A 13,775-nucleotide genomic window follows, 5' to 3' on the forward strand; every position below is an offset into this window, starting at 1 on the left:
GTTTTAAGCCACCGGGTCCGGGATGCGAACCGCGATCAACTACATGGGAGTCCAGCGACATAGCCATTACGCTAACTGCTGGTTCCCATGAATACTGTGTTGATGAACTTTTATGTTTTTCACTTTCTTTTTTTCTTTCTTTCTTTTAACTGTCAGAAATACATACACTTGCCAGAGAGAGATGGAGAGGGAAAAAGTACCTCCTCCCCCTAGTTGGAACTGATTTTGCTGCAATCCTTTCTCTTTCATTTTCCCATCCTGTTGAGATTTGAAGCATGTACACACAAGTGTCTAGTGTATTTTTCAAGCCACTGAAGCTGAGTGCAGGTTGGCCATGTGGGATCTAGCTCCCTTTGCCATTAGGTTATGGGGCCAGCCCAAATCTTTATTTTATTAACAGAATTAACTCAGTATTAGCAGATAGGGCCATGAGCACATACTTCCAACATGACATCAACTATCATCAAGACTGATTAGGCTATTATCACTTCATTCCTACAATTAAGTAGGTAGAGGAGGAATCCCTGCAGAGGAACATTGCCATCCCTGCAGAGGAATCCTCCCACATAGAAACATTGCCATGACAGTCTTACATGACAACTTTTCATGATAGTGTGCCTACCCCAATCCCAAGTAGAGAAAGCAGACTCCGAATCTTGGAGGCAGTGGCTATAAGTCTCTAAACTGCTACTTGGCCTCCCTAATAAAAGCCAAACTTGTTCTGGTAACCCAAGACAAGTTTAGTCTCTGACTTCTATTGACAGTGGAAGTCTAAATGACCAGCCTCAAAAAGAAGAGGCCCTCTCATTGCCTGGGCCTTTGCCTTAAGCACTGCCACAGGACATTGGTGTTCAACTTAATCTTGTCACTCTGAAGACTCTAATGGTTTTAGAAGCTGTGTTCCAGGAACTGGAGACCAAGGCCAGATATTTAAATTTTTATTATCGCAATAATATTATAGCCGGGACCAGCAGTTAGTGTAATGGCTATGTCGCTGGACTCCCACGTAGTCGACCCGGTTCATGTCCTGGACCCGGTGACTTAAACTCACGCCGGGCACGTGTGCGTGCATGCCCAAGATCCCGAGAGGAGAATGGAGGAGAAGGGATTGCAGCATGGCCATCCCCCCTGGGGGATGATTTCTCGCTTTCTGTCTCTCTGTCTCTCTTTGTCTGGTGAGCACACGCGCCCTATAGCAAAAACCTCTCCAAAAATAAAAGAAAAAAATGTATTATAACCAAACATTTCAACACAATTTATTGAATACTCTAAGCTTTCATCATTGAGTCCTGATGCCATCTCTTTCACTTATGTTTCATATATTAATGGACACCTTCTAAGTTCTCTATACCATTCCATTGGTTGATTCATCTATCTCTACACCAATACCATGCTGTTTAACTTCACTTTATAGTAATCGTTTAAATCTAGCATAATAGGCCCCCTAATTTGGTGCATTGTTTTCAAATTCATGCTTTTCCTTATGAATTATAAGATCAGTTTGTCCAGAACTATGAAGAATCCTCTAGAAATAACTGTAAGATTAGTTTGTACAGGACTATAAAGAATTCTTTTGAAATTTTTATTGGAAGTATACCAAGTTTATGGATTAATTATGAGAAAATTTACATCATTATGGTTTCTTAAAGATTATGTTGCTATTTTATTTTAATTATTTTTTTAGGTCTTTGCCAAAGGGTGCCTGCACTCACAAGAGAGGGAAGTAGAGACACGGTGAGAGGGAAAATGAGAAATCACCCACCAGAAACCAAGTCTGGAACCCAAACCGTGGTTGGCCATGTGGGAACCCAGAACCTTAACCACTATGCCACCTGCTGGTCCTATTTTAGATAGTGTCTCTGTGGAAGTTATGTTCTCTAAGTGGTAGTTCTCCTTTTTTGATACCAAAGTGGCTTTTTGTTTATTTACTTCTTCCATGAGCAAGAGAGAGAGAGTAGCCCCATTTGGGTCTTTTAATTTTTTTTAAATTGCTTAAGTGTGTGTGTGCTTGGCAGAGAGAGAGAGAGAGAGAGGGAGAAAGCACTCCCAAATGGAGCATGGTCACACTGCAATCCTTTTCCATCTGTCTCTTTATCCCATCAGGATTTTGGGTTCAAGCCCATGTGCATAGCATGTTTTTCAATATGTCTAGAACTGGATTTGAACTGCCAACTGGGCATGTAAGATACAGATTTTTAGCACAGGGCTTACCTGATGCACTACTCCCGCAATGGAGTATTGACTGTTTAGTCTTGCCCAGCTTCAGCCAGCCCCAGTCATAGTCACATACATGTCCAGTGTACTCAGAGAGGTCTCCAGATTCAAACTTAGAACTTTCCCATATGGGTGAGCCTTGTAGAGCTTCACATTTTACTGGCTTTACCATTGTCTAGTCCTAGTTGAGTTATTCTTGGTCCTTTGCATTATTTCCATGTTAATTTTGAATTTATAAAAAATACTGCTGTGATTTTTTTATTGGAATTATGTTCAATCTATGGATTGATTTCAAGAGATCAACAAATTTGAGTCTTCCAATTTATAAACTTGACATATCTATTTATATTGGTTTGTGTTTTTTATTAATAAGTTTATGTTGTGTGTACATATGTGATGTTTTCCTACACAGGGTCTCATTCCATCATGATACTCCTGTGCCGGCTTCCTGAGTAGCCGGGACTACAGGTATCTGCCACTGTGCCTGGCTTTTCAGTCTGAGCAGTGGTGTGGCTGGACCATGGCTTATGTACTTAATGTTATTCCAAATAATACTTTCTATTGTTTCTTGCTAATATATAGAAATATTGGGTCATTGAGAAAGTCATGATGCATTTTTGCATAGAAAAAAAACATAGAAAAAAATGCATCATACTTTCCCAACAACTTAATACAATTTATTTTCTTTTATAATTTGAGAACTCTTACAATGATCCTTCTTGCTATAAATATTGTGCACATGGTAATGATAATAATGTTATTTATTTGAGTTACCTCTTAATACAGAATAATTCAAAATACTGATACCAATATTTACATTGATTTTGGGGCATTCCTTTTTTTAAAAAATATTATTTGATTTAGCTTTCTTTTTTCTTTCTTTCTTTGTTTTAATTTCACCAGAAAGGGACAGAGTGAGAGAGCAAAAGTGAGAGGGAGAGAGAGAGAGAGAGAGTAAGAAAGTAAGAAAGCAAGCCACCATGTCCTGGACTCAAACCGTAGTTGGCCATGTGGGAGTCTGGTGCCCTCAACCACCATGCCACCTGCCAGCCCCCTGAGGCATTCTTTATATAAAATATTGTTCAGTGAACAACTACTAAGTCGTACTAAAATTATAGACTGAAAAAAATATTGCAGAACTTGGTATCCTTATCTATATATTGAAAATGATTTTAAACTTTATTAAATTTCCAAATGAAAGCCTTATAATTTATTTACCTCTTGTTTATGCTATCAGACTTTCTCTGCTAGGTCATATTCAGTATTCTTTTATCTGCGTAATATACCTTACCGTATTTATGCAAATGTATTTATTTATACTGAATAATATGTCTAAGTTATATTGCTTAAAGTGTTTTTTAAAAATAGCTTTAAAACTATCTTTTTTGAGGTTTTTGCAATAGGGTGCATGTACTTGCTGGACAGAGAGAGACAGTGAGAAGGGAAAGTGAGAAACCACTCCTCAGGGAGGATTGCTATGCTTCATTCCCTTCTCCTCCATCTTCCTCCTGGGATTTTGGGCATGCATGCACATGCACCCAGCATGTTTCAAGCCACCAAATCTGGGGCTCAAACAATGATTGGCCAGGTGAGAGTCCAATGCCTTAACCACTATACCATCTCTTGGCCCAAAAACAAATAATTTTTATAATGCTCAATTATTATTAAATTTAGCAATATATATCACATGTAGGTAAGAATACATAAATAGAGCACACATGGAGCTGATATAGTAACTAAATTAATTCCTTTTATTATTTTTTATTTTTGTTTTTATCATATATCTTTATACATCAGTGCTTTGTTTCTGTAGGAGATATTCTCAAAAGCAGGATTACTGACTCTAAGAATATGTGCATCTAAGTTATAAAGCCTAACAATAAAATAACATTCATGAACCCACAATTTTATACACTACAAAAGCATTTCTACTAGAATTTCCTCTCTGATCTAGTCCTGCAGGGAGTGGCCCAATCTGAGCAAACATGGTTGACCTTTAGACACACATAGAAATGCAGTTCCATGGACAGTCATTTGCAGAGCAGTGAATGACATTAATATGCTTTATTTGAAACTGCAAGGCAGTATCAGGTTAAAGGAAGCCACATGTGTTAATCAGAATTGGCCCAAGATTACAGAAAACTTACATAGGACTGCACACATCAGGTGTTTTTGCATGTTCACCTGATTAACATCTGAAAACAACTGGCTTTTCCGCTCCACTTCCCTTTCTCTCATTTTCTGCCCTTTAAAAGAATAAACCTGGGTATGATTCAGGGTCATAGCTGCCTCCATCAGAGGCAATTCCTGCTTTTCTTATCTGGTATGTCTTTGTGTGTTTATTCTCTAATCCATGGCAACACTCCCTCAGGCACACATTCGTTTAGCTGTGTGGGACATCACAGTCCCTGCCTTTCCACAGAGGTGACCATTCTTCTGAAGTTTATATTCATAATCTCTGTGTTTTCTCTTGTAGTCTAGATGAATAAGAGAGCTAGAGCTAGATGTAAGTAATTATATAGAAGACCTAAAAAGATATTTGTTGTATTTATTTTTAATATTTATAAAAATGGGTATCATGCTGAAGTGATATTTATGCTGAAGTACATCTTGACCATTAAAATTTAAACTTGGCCCTTGAGCCACTAATTGTATGTTTGTTTTTGTTTTTGTTTTTGTTTTTTTGGTTAGGTTTTTGCTAAAGGGCGCGTACACTCACCAGAAAGACAGAGAATGACAGAGAGACAGAAAACGATAAACCACCCTCTGGGGGGATGGTCACACTGCAATCCCTTCTCCATTCTCCTCCCAGTATTTTGGGCATGCATGCACATGCGCCCAGCATGAATTTTAAGCTGCCAGGTCCAGGATTTGTACTGTTGCCAACTATGTGGGAGTCCAGCAACGTTACCATTATGCTGTTTGTTAGTCCTGAGCCTCTCTTTCTTTTGCTCAGGCCCATTCCTACCAATAGAGAGTGCACTTTTACTTTTACTTAATAAGCTATTCTCTACTTTTAAAAGGATGAGTACTCAGTAAATGTCTGTTAAATTGCTAGAATTTTTTGCAGTTTATGAAAGCATTATTCTGCATAATATCTAAGGAACACTGTGTTAGTGCATATCAATAGTACTTTAATTTTAAAATAGTGAAAGACAAAAAATATCCATTTTTCATAGATATTTCATATACTGAAATATTTTCCAGCAGCATGATGCTGTTTGGATATTTCAAAATAGATTATTTTTGGCAAGAAAAAACTTGTTCAACTCTCAAAAGTACGTGGTATATATAATTGAAGATTTTTGAACTTGAAGAAGGAAGGTTAATTTTTCATGTCCTTGTTTCTTAGTCATGCTTAATTATGGTAATACATGTTCACTGTATTACCAATTTGTTTCACTAGAGGGAGATATGAGGCATAAGAACTACAAATGCCCTAAAAAAAAAAAGAAAAAATAACTTTCGATATTTTGAGAAAATAACTTATTTGTAGAAGAGAAACTATAGCTTGTAAGATGTCATCTTTTTTCTTTTTTTTTAATTTGTGAGAGGGTACGTACATTTGCCAGAGACAGACAGAAAGAGAGAAAGTACCTTTTATAAGATATTATCATGCTTCTATCTCTTCTCCATTTCTCTCTCCTTTCAAGATTTTGGACACACATGCACATGCACCCAATGTTTTTTTGCTTGTTTGTTTGTTTGTTTTTTCAAGTTGCCATATCCAAAACTCAAACCACATGGTTGACCATGTGGGATTCAGCTTCCTTAACTGCCAGGCTGGCCTTTAAGATGTCATCTTTAAGGACCTTCCACATAATAATACATTGTCTGCCCAGGGAGAAACATTTGCTAGGGGTTAATAATAAGTAGTTTACTAAAGAGTTAATTTTTGTCAGTGATCTCAAAGTACAAACACCTTCATTTATTCATTCATCTAAGATGCCCAACACTGCTAGGCATTTGGCATGCGAAAATAAGGAAGACGCAGTCCTATTCCTTGAATAGCAAAAAGCCTCAGTCAAGAAGGAGACAAGAGTATATAAACTATGAATTAGAATACATTTGGGGCAGATCTAAATGGATTTTAACAAGGTTCAGTGGTAGCACCAAGAAAGATGTGTAGCTTTTGTTGAGTAAAAGATGATGCTTGGGATGAGTTTCAAGGGATAAATAATTCAGAGACAGTCAAGAATGGGAAAAAGATTATAGCAAGAGTCCAGACAAAATTAAGAGAGGGCCTGAACCACGTGAGTCCCTGTAGAGATAAAAAGGAAAAGTTAAATGCACAAGATTTGGGGGAGGTAGAGTGGGTTGGGCTTAATGACTAAATGATTATGGGTATCAGAGGGGAGAAGGAAATTTTCTAGATAGTTTGAAACAAGTACTATGAGATCAGGATAAAATTTCAACACTGCTAGGAGAAATAGAAAGTAATTTTAATAAAGCAGTTCTACTCATATCTTAAATTGTAAACTACCTCTCCACTCTCCTTTTTCTGGGATCTCACTCCATTCCCTGTTTATTCTGGCATGTGAACTCATTATTCTTGCCATGAGTCACTCTAAACCTAGATTCGTGTTGACATGTATTACATTTCCTGTAAAAGTAAGACACTAGTATGTCATATATCTTTCTTTCTCTTTCTTGCATGCACACATACAGGTACACATGCCCCACACATAGACACACATACACAGGGATAAGTTTATACAAAAATGTGTACTTTCATGTATAGAAAACTACAAATAAACAAAGAATGACCAACCAGAAAAATAATCATGTGCTCATAATGAATCCCAGGAAACTGTGTGGTTGTTATCCTTGACTGTTTTTAAGTTTGGGGATGGAATATGGACCTTACTCTGCAGATATTGAAATCATTACACATAGTCCTCTATTTGGAATAGTTTCATTTAAAAAAAAATAAAATTCTATTATTTATGCAAAAGATTCAAAACCTAGAATTTCAGTTTTTACTTTAAGTCTTCTTTTTCATGTCTATACTGAACTTAGCTCTAGTTTCATTTAACTTCTATATGTTTAATTTTATTCCTACCTAACATAGGCATAGAATAGTACATATCTAGTGAGTGTGTGAGACTCCAACAATCATCCCAGAGAGGTGCCAGAGGCAACTTGAGAGGAGAAGAAAGGAGGAAAAATCGAAATTACAAAAGAGCACCTTACCTAGAGGCAGACTAGGAAAAGGTCAAGGAAAAAATAAACTTCAAAACTTCTCACTTGCTTTGGGAACCAGCAGTTAGCGTAATGGCTGTGTCGCTGGACTCCCACGTAGTCGACCGCGGTTCGCGTCCTGGACCCGGTGGCTTAAAACTCACGCCGGGCACGTGTGCGTGCGTGCCCAAGATCCCGAGAGGAGAATGGAGGAGAAGGGATTGCGGCATGACCATCCCCCCTGGGGGGTGATTTCTCGCTTTCTGTCTCTATGTCTCTCTCTGTCTGTCTGGCGAGCGCACATGCCCTATAGCAAAAATCTCTCCAAAAAAAGAAAAAAAAAAACTTCTCACTTGCTTTAAAAAGTTCTGTGTGTTTTCTGTTGTTGCTGCTGTATTGTTTTGTTTTTGTATAGTGGTCAAGCAGAAAGAATTTGGATGTGTATAATTGAGTCCCATTCAAGGGACCCAGCTTCCTTATTCATATCTTCATCTACATCCCCATCATCTCTTTCTATGTCTATGCCCTTATGTACGCTCAGATCCACTTCCATATCTTCTCATCTTTCTGCTAGCCCATGACCAGATCATTGCAGCAGTGCAAACAGAGTAGACATAGGAGCACTGAGAGTAAATGTGTGCAATGTCTGATGATTAGAACAAACTCAATAAGCACAAACTCCACCTATTTTTTATGATAGATTTCGGAGAAAAATTGTAAGGGGCTCAAGTCAGAAATGTTTCAGATGTAACATAAGCAGATGGAAGGAGCCTAAGAATTTACATCAAAAGGTCTTTGTTCATAGAGCTCCTAAGAGAAGTGGTTGATTCTAGTCCTGGGACAGAGAAAATCTAATTGAATCTGAAATATCTTGTAGGAGTCAGAAAATATGGAATTACTTAAAACGACAAAAACCTCACAATGATTGGGCATGTTAAAAGGATACAAGAGGAGGAAAAAAAAAAAAAGAAAAGGACCAGCAGTTGGTGTAATGGCTATCTCTGGACTCCCATGTAGTTGACTGTGGTTTGAGTCCTGGACCTGGTGGCTTAAACTCACACCGGGCATGTATGCGTGCATGCCCAAGATCCCGAAAGGAGAATGGAGGAGAAGGGATTGTGGTGTGGCCATCCCCTCTGGGTGGTAATTTTTTGCCTTCTGTCTCTCTGTTTCTCTCTGTCTCTCTGGTGAACACATGCACCGTATAGCAAAAACCTCTCCAAAAAAAGGATATGAGAGATTTAGTGGTAGTGCAATTGGATCTATATGGAAAGGTCCAGGTTTTGCATCCCAGGACCTCTGTAAGCATTTAGGGTGTAATTGTGGCCTGGGTCAACTGAGACGAGTGATGAATTACAACATGGAGACTCCCTTGGATGTACCTGACTTTCTTTCTCTTCTCTCTCTCCCTCTTATCTCCTCTACTAGAAAAAATAAATAAATAAACTTTACAAAGGAGAGTGTGAGGCAGCCCATGGCATGGTGGTTAAGTAGGCTGGATCTCCAATGGACAACTGCATAGTCCAAGTCTCTAACGTGGCAGCTTGAGAAACGTCCAAAGCACATGTGCATGTATGCCCAAAATTCCAAAAGGAGGGAGAGATGGAAGAAAAGGAGTTAGAATGATACCATGTATTATGGGGGGGCAGGGTGGAGGGTCTCTCTTTCTCTCTCTCCCTTCTCTCTCTCTCTCTCTCTCTCTCTGTCCAGAAACACACATACCCTCTGGAAAATTAAAAAAAGGATATAAGACCCAACCTAATTAATTGTCAGTGACCAAAGTTGGAACAATTTGAGTAACTAAATAATTATAGTATTGGATTATAATCTGGTAGAATAAAATAAACAGCTATGAGTCCATAAATATCAATACAGACAAATAACTAAATGAATAAATATATAAATAAATAGAGGAGAAGAGATAGCTCTACCTTACAGAAGAATTAACAAATCTGGGAGAAATGAGGAAAATACAAAGTCACTATTGGGTAAGCATCACTATAATAATTGTTGCAGGCAAGACTCACTGATATATACTAAAATTTGTGGAATATTTGAGGAAAATGAGATATTCTCATATCTTAATATATCTTCTCCTAAATACCTATCAATAACAAATAGGAAAATGGTAAGTACACAGCAAATAAACCTGACAGATAATATATACAATGTTTGAAGTGACAGTCACCAGTTACAGGACATATCAACAGTACATACTTCTTGTTGCACTGAAAAGGGCACATCACCTCTGTGGTATTGTACCAAAAGTCCATAAACCCAATCTAATCATGAGAAAATATTAGATGACCCCCAGCTAGGGGCATTCTACACAAACACCTAGACAGTATTTTTCAAAATGTCAAGGTTATGAAAGACAAAGACTGAGGAACTCTCTCAGATTGGAGGAAACTAAGCACACAACCTAAATGCAATGTGGATTTTGGATTGAATCCATATATCCAACTGCTGATAACAAGACACTTAAGAAAACTTACAAAATTTACATAAGGTCTGCAGTCCTTTTTAATGATTTATTTACATTTCATTTATTATTATTATTATTATTTAATTTACCAGAGAGATGGAAAGAGAGAGAAAGGTAAAGTGAGAAAGCAAGGTGCCAGGTCTGGGACTTGAACTATAATCAGCCATGTGGGAGTCCCGCACCTTAACCACTACGCCAACTGTTGGCTATGGTCTATAGTATTTTTAGTAGTGTACCAATGTCAGTTTTCTGTTTTTGATCATTGAACCTGTGTAATTGTTACCATTTGTTGTAAGTGAAGAATATATATGAACTGTCTGTCCTACTTTGCAAATTTTCTCTAGGTCTAACATTATTTAATATTAAAAGGGTTTTATTAGAAGTTTTGCCTTAGGGCACATGTGCTTGCCAGAGAGAGAGAGACGGAGACAGTGAGAGGAAAAGTGAGAAACTACCCCCAGGAGAGATGGATATGTTGCAGTCCCTTCTCCTCCATTCTCCTCCTGAGATCTTGGGCAGGTATGCTCACACACCCACCATGAGTTTGAAGCCTCCAGGTCCAGTACTCAAACCATGGTTGGCCATGTGGGAGTCCAGCAATGTAACTGCTATGCCATCTGCTGGCCCCAAAAGTTGTTTTAAGGTTTGGTTCAAGTCCTACCTATAGCATTTCTGTGACCTCTCTGGGCCTTTGTTGCCATAAAAATAGTGAGTTAGAATGAATAATCCCTTAGCCTATCCTGGACAGCCATCGAATGGTTTTCTTAGCCACAAATGTTTGGCTTCAGCAAGCCAAATAACAATTGATCTGCAGTTGTTGAAAGGAGTCATCTTGAAAACAGTCATAAAATTATGTTTGCGGTAATACATCTCTGTAGTTCAACTTTCCAATTTAAGACAAAATGATATAAGACTAGAGCATTATTCTCAACCTGTGAGGGGTCAGAAACTGGTTTAAGAGATTCTATACTAAGAAGATTCTATACTAACTAGTTTCTTTTCAGTAAAGAAATTAAAGCTAAAAGATTTTTTTAGACTGGAAGAAAACATAAAAATATAACATTATCTGTTAAAAAGTAGTAGAATTATGAGAAGTCATTTTGTTTCAAAGTTTTCTTAATGTTATCATTGTCTTTTTCAAATTAATAATGCATCTACCAATGATTAAAAATGTTTGCACTTGTAATAGATAAAAATATTGTTTAACTTTCCACCTCTCTAATCTTGGTAACTAGGGAGAATATCCTGGGAATGCTTTGGCAGTTCAGAAACAAATCAGCTTGGCAATGATCATTTCCCTTGATACCCTCCCACACACCCACATACACATTTCTCTTGACCACTATGGACATTCCAGGCTCTCTCCTTCCAACAGTATCCGCCTCCCTGTTCTCATTCTTCCATGAGCCCTTCATCCCTGCAGAAATATGACAACTAATTCAAACACAAATCCAAGTTTAAAGATACACTATTCAACAAAGAGGGCTCCCTTTTCCATTCACTCAGTCAGAATTTCTCATCCTCTATACCATTTCATCTTTTTCTCTCATTTAACATTGTACTGATTAAGATTCTCATTCATGAGACCGGCAGATGGCATAGAGGTTACATTGCTGAACTGCCACATGGCTGCCCACAGTTCAAGTCCTCTTCCTGGTGAATTGAAAATCATGCCAAGTATGTGTGCACATGTGCGCATCATCCCAGTAAGAGAACGGAGGAGAAAGGATTGTGGCGTGGCTATCTCCCGGGGGTGGGGTGATTTCTCACTGTCTCTGTCTGTCTCTGGCAAACACACATGCCCTGTGGCTGAAACCTCTTTAAAAAATTAAAAAGATTTCTCCATGAGCTCAACGGGTTGTATAGTGGTTATGGACTCCCACGTAGCAAACCACAGTTCAAGTCCTGGACCTGGTGGCTTGAAAATCACACCAGGCACCTCTGCATGCATTCCCAAATCCCAGGAGGAGATTGAAGGATGAAGGATTTTGGCATGGCCGTCCTCCCTGGGAAGTGATTTCAACCTTTCCCTCTCTGTCTCTGTATAGCTAGCTCATGCACCCTATAGACAAAACCTTAAAAGAAGAAAGACTTTTTTAAAAAGATTCTCCTTCAACACAATCAAGTGGGTGGCTGTTATTTTTCAGATTTTTTTTGGAGAGGTTTTTGCTATAGGGCATGTGCGCTCACCAGAAAGACAGAGAGACAGAAAGCGAGAAATCACCCCCCAGAGGGGATGGTCACGGCACAATCCCTTCTCCTCCATTCTCCTCTCAGAATCTTGGTCACGCATGCACACACACCCAGTGTGAGTTTAAGTCACTGGATCTGGGACTTGAACTATGGTCGACTACATGGGAGTCCAGTGACATAGCCATTACACCAACTGCTGGTCCCATTTTTCAGATTTTTAAAATAACCTTTATTTTTTTATTTTATTTTATTTTTTTGGAGAGGTTTTCACTATAGGGCGCGTACACTCGCCAGAAAGAGAGAGACAGAGAGACAGAAAGCGAGAAATCACCCCCCAGAGGGGATGGTCACGGCACAATCCCTTCTCCTCCATTCTCATCTCGGAATCTTGGGCACACACGCACATGCGCCCGGCGTGAGTTTTAAGCCACCGAGTCCAGGACGTGAACCGCGGTCGACTACGTGGGAGTCCAGTGACATAGCCATTACGCTAACTGCTGGCTCCCAAAATAACCTTCATTTTTAAAAGTTAATATATGCATTATAGGAATCTGAAAAACTCAGAAGCAAAGAACAAAGTTATTAACAGTCACAGCATTTTACAATTTGATGTGTCCTTCTAGGTCTCACTTGTGTATATACACAACATCCAACTTTATGTATTTAAGATCATAATTAAGTAATGATTTTTCACACATCATGAATATGTACCAATTCAAAGTCCAAAAGCTCTGTTTTGATAATCAAAAATACACTATACCAACTCAATCTGTTAGAAAAAAAAATGTAATCCTGCCTTTCTTGGGGACAAAAATTTCACATAAGACAAAAATAAATTGTTTTTAATACTTTGCCCCACCTGGCACAGTTTTTAAGTGTTATAGGAAGTCGAGTTAGGTTTTTTGTTTTCATTTTTTTCCATGTTTACTGGAAGATTTCTGCAATCAAATCTCTGTAGAGTAGAAATCATCCAGAAAATTCTTTGGAAATGTTTAGAACGGTTTCCTTCCAGAAGAACTAGCAAGACCTTCTTATGGCCTAACCCTATGGAGTGCTCTTAACCACGTATCCCAAGGTAAGCACATGTTTTCTGCATTACTCAGCATTGTTACAGCAGTAAGAAAATTATATGTTGGCAGTAACAGTGCAAAGTCAGTACTTGTTGGGATTACATGACTCCTTTTAGTTGCCTGGAGTTCCACTTAGTTATTTAATGTTAGCTCCTTTGCCACCAATCCTAGGTTCTACCATGAATTAGCTTTAATTTCTGCCTGGTTTAATCCAACTATCTGAAGTTATAGCTCTTTGAGCACCAAAACAAAAATGTTATTTAAACCATTTTCTATGGAATTTTTATGTATTTATTCTTCCTTGCATAAATACAGTATACTTCATATTACTTACATTTCCTTATGAACTCTATTACAAAATATGATGACCTGTGGATAGGGAAATGTATAGCAATGTATGATTTTGTCTCAATTATTCTTGGCCCATATTCTTTTTCATTCTTAGGTCATGCTTTCAGTGTTTTGTTTGTTTGTTTGTTTGTTTTTTCCTTCACTATCAGGGTGTCAATCACTATTACCAATATACAACAACTCTTAATGCCCAGGTAAGCTTAGGCATGTAAAATAGCTTTTTTTTTTTTTCTATAGGGTGTGTGTACTCACCAGAGAGAAACACAGGAGAGAGAGACAGA

At 38.1% G+C, this 13,775-nt stretch overlaps 1 long non-coding RNA gene across 1 annotated transcript in view; it reads left to right on the forward strand.

Annotated features, from left to right (window-relative positions):
* LOC102473163 (uncharacterized) overlaps positions 1–13,775 on the forward strand; it is a 40,359-nt gene that overhangs the window by 10,143 nt on the left and 16,441 nt on the right. Inside the window, exon 2 of the long non-coding RNA XR_335367.2 lies at positions 13,008–13,148. This is a non-coding gene — a long non-coding RNA (uncharacterized LOC102473163). The remainder of the gene's footprint in view (positions 1–13,007; positions 13,149–13,775) is intronic.

Source organism: Tupaia chinensis, unplaced genomic scaffold (assembly GCF_000334495.1).
Source record: "Tupaia chinensis unplaced genomic scaffold, TupChi_1.0 Scaffold000402_1, whole genome shotgun sequence".
In the NCBI taxonomy this organism is placed as follows: domain Eukaryota; kingdom Metazoa; phylum Chordata; class Mammalia; order Scandentia; family Tupaiidae; genus Tupaia; species Tupaia belangeri.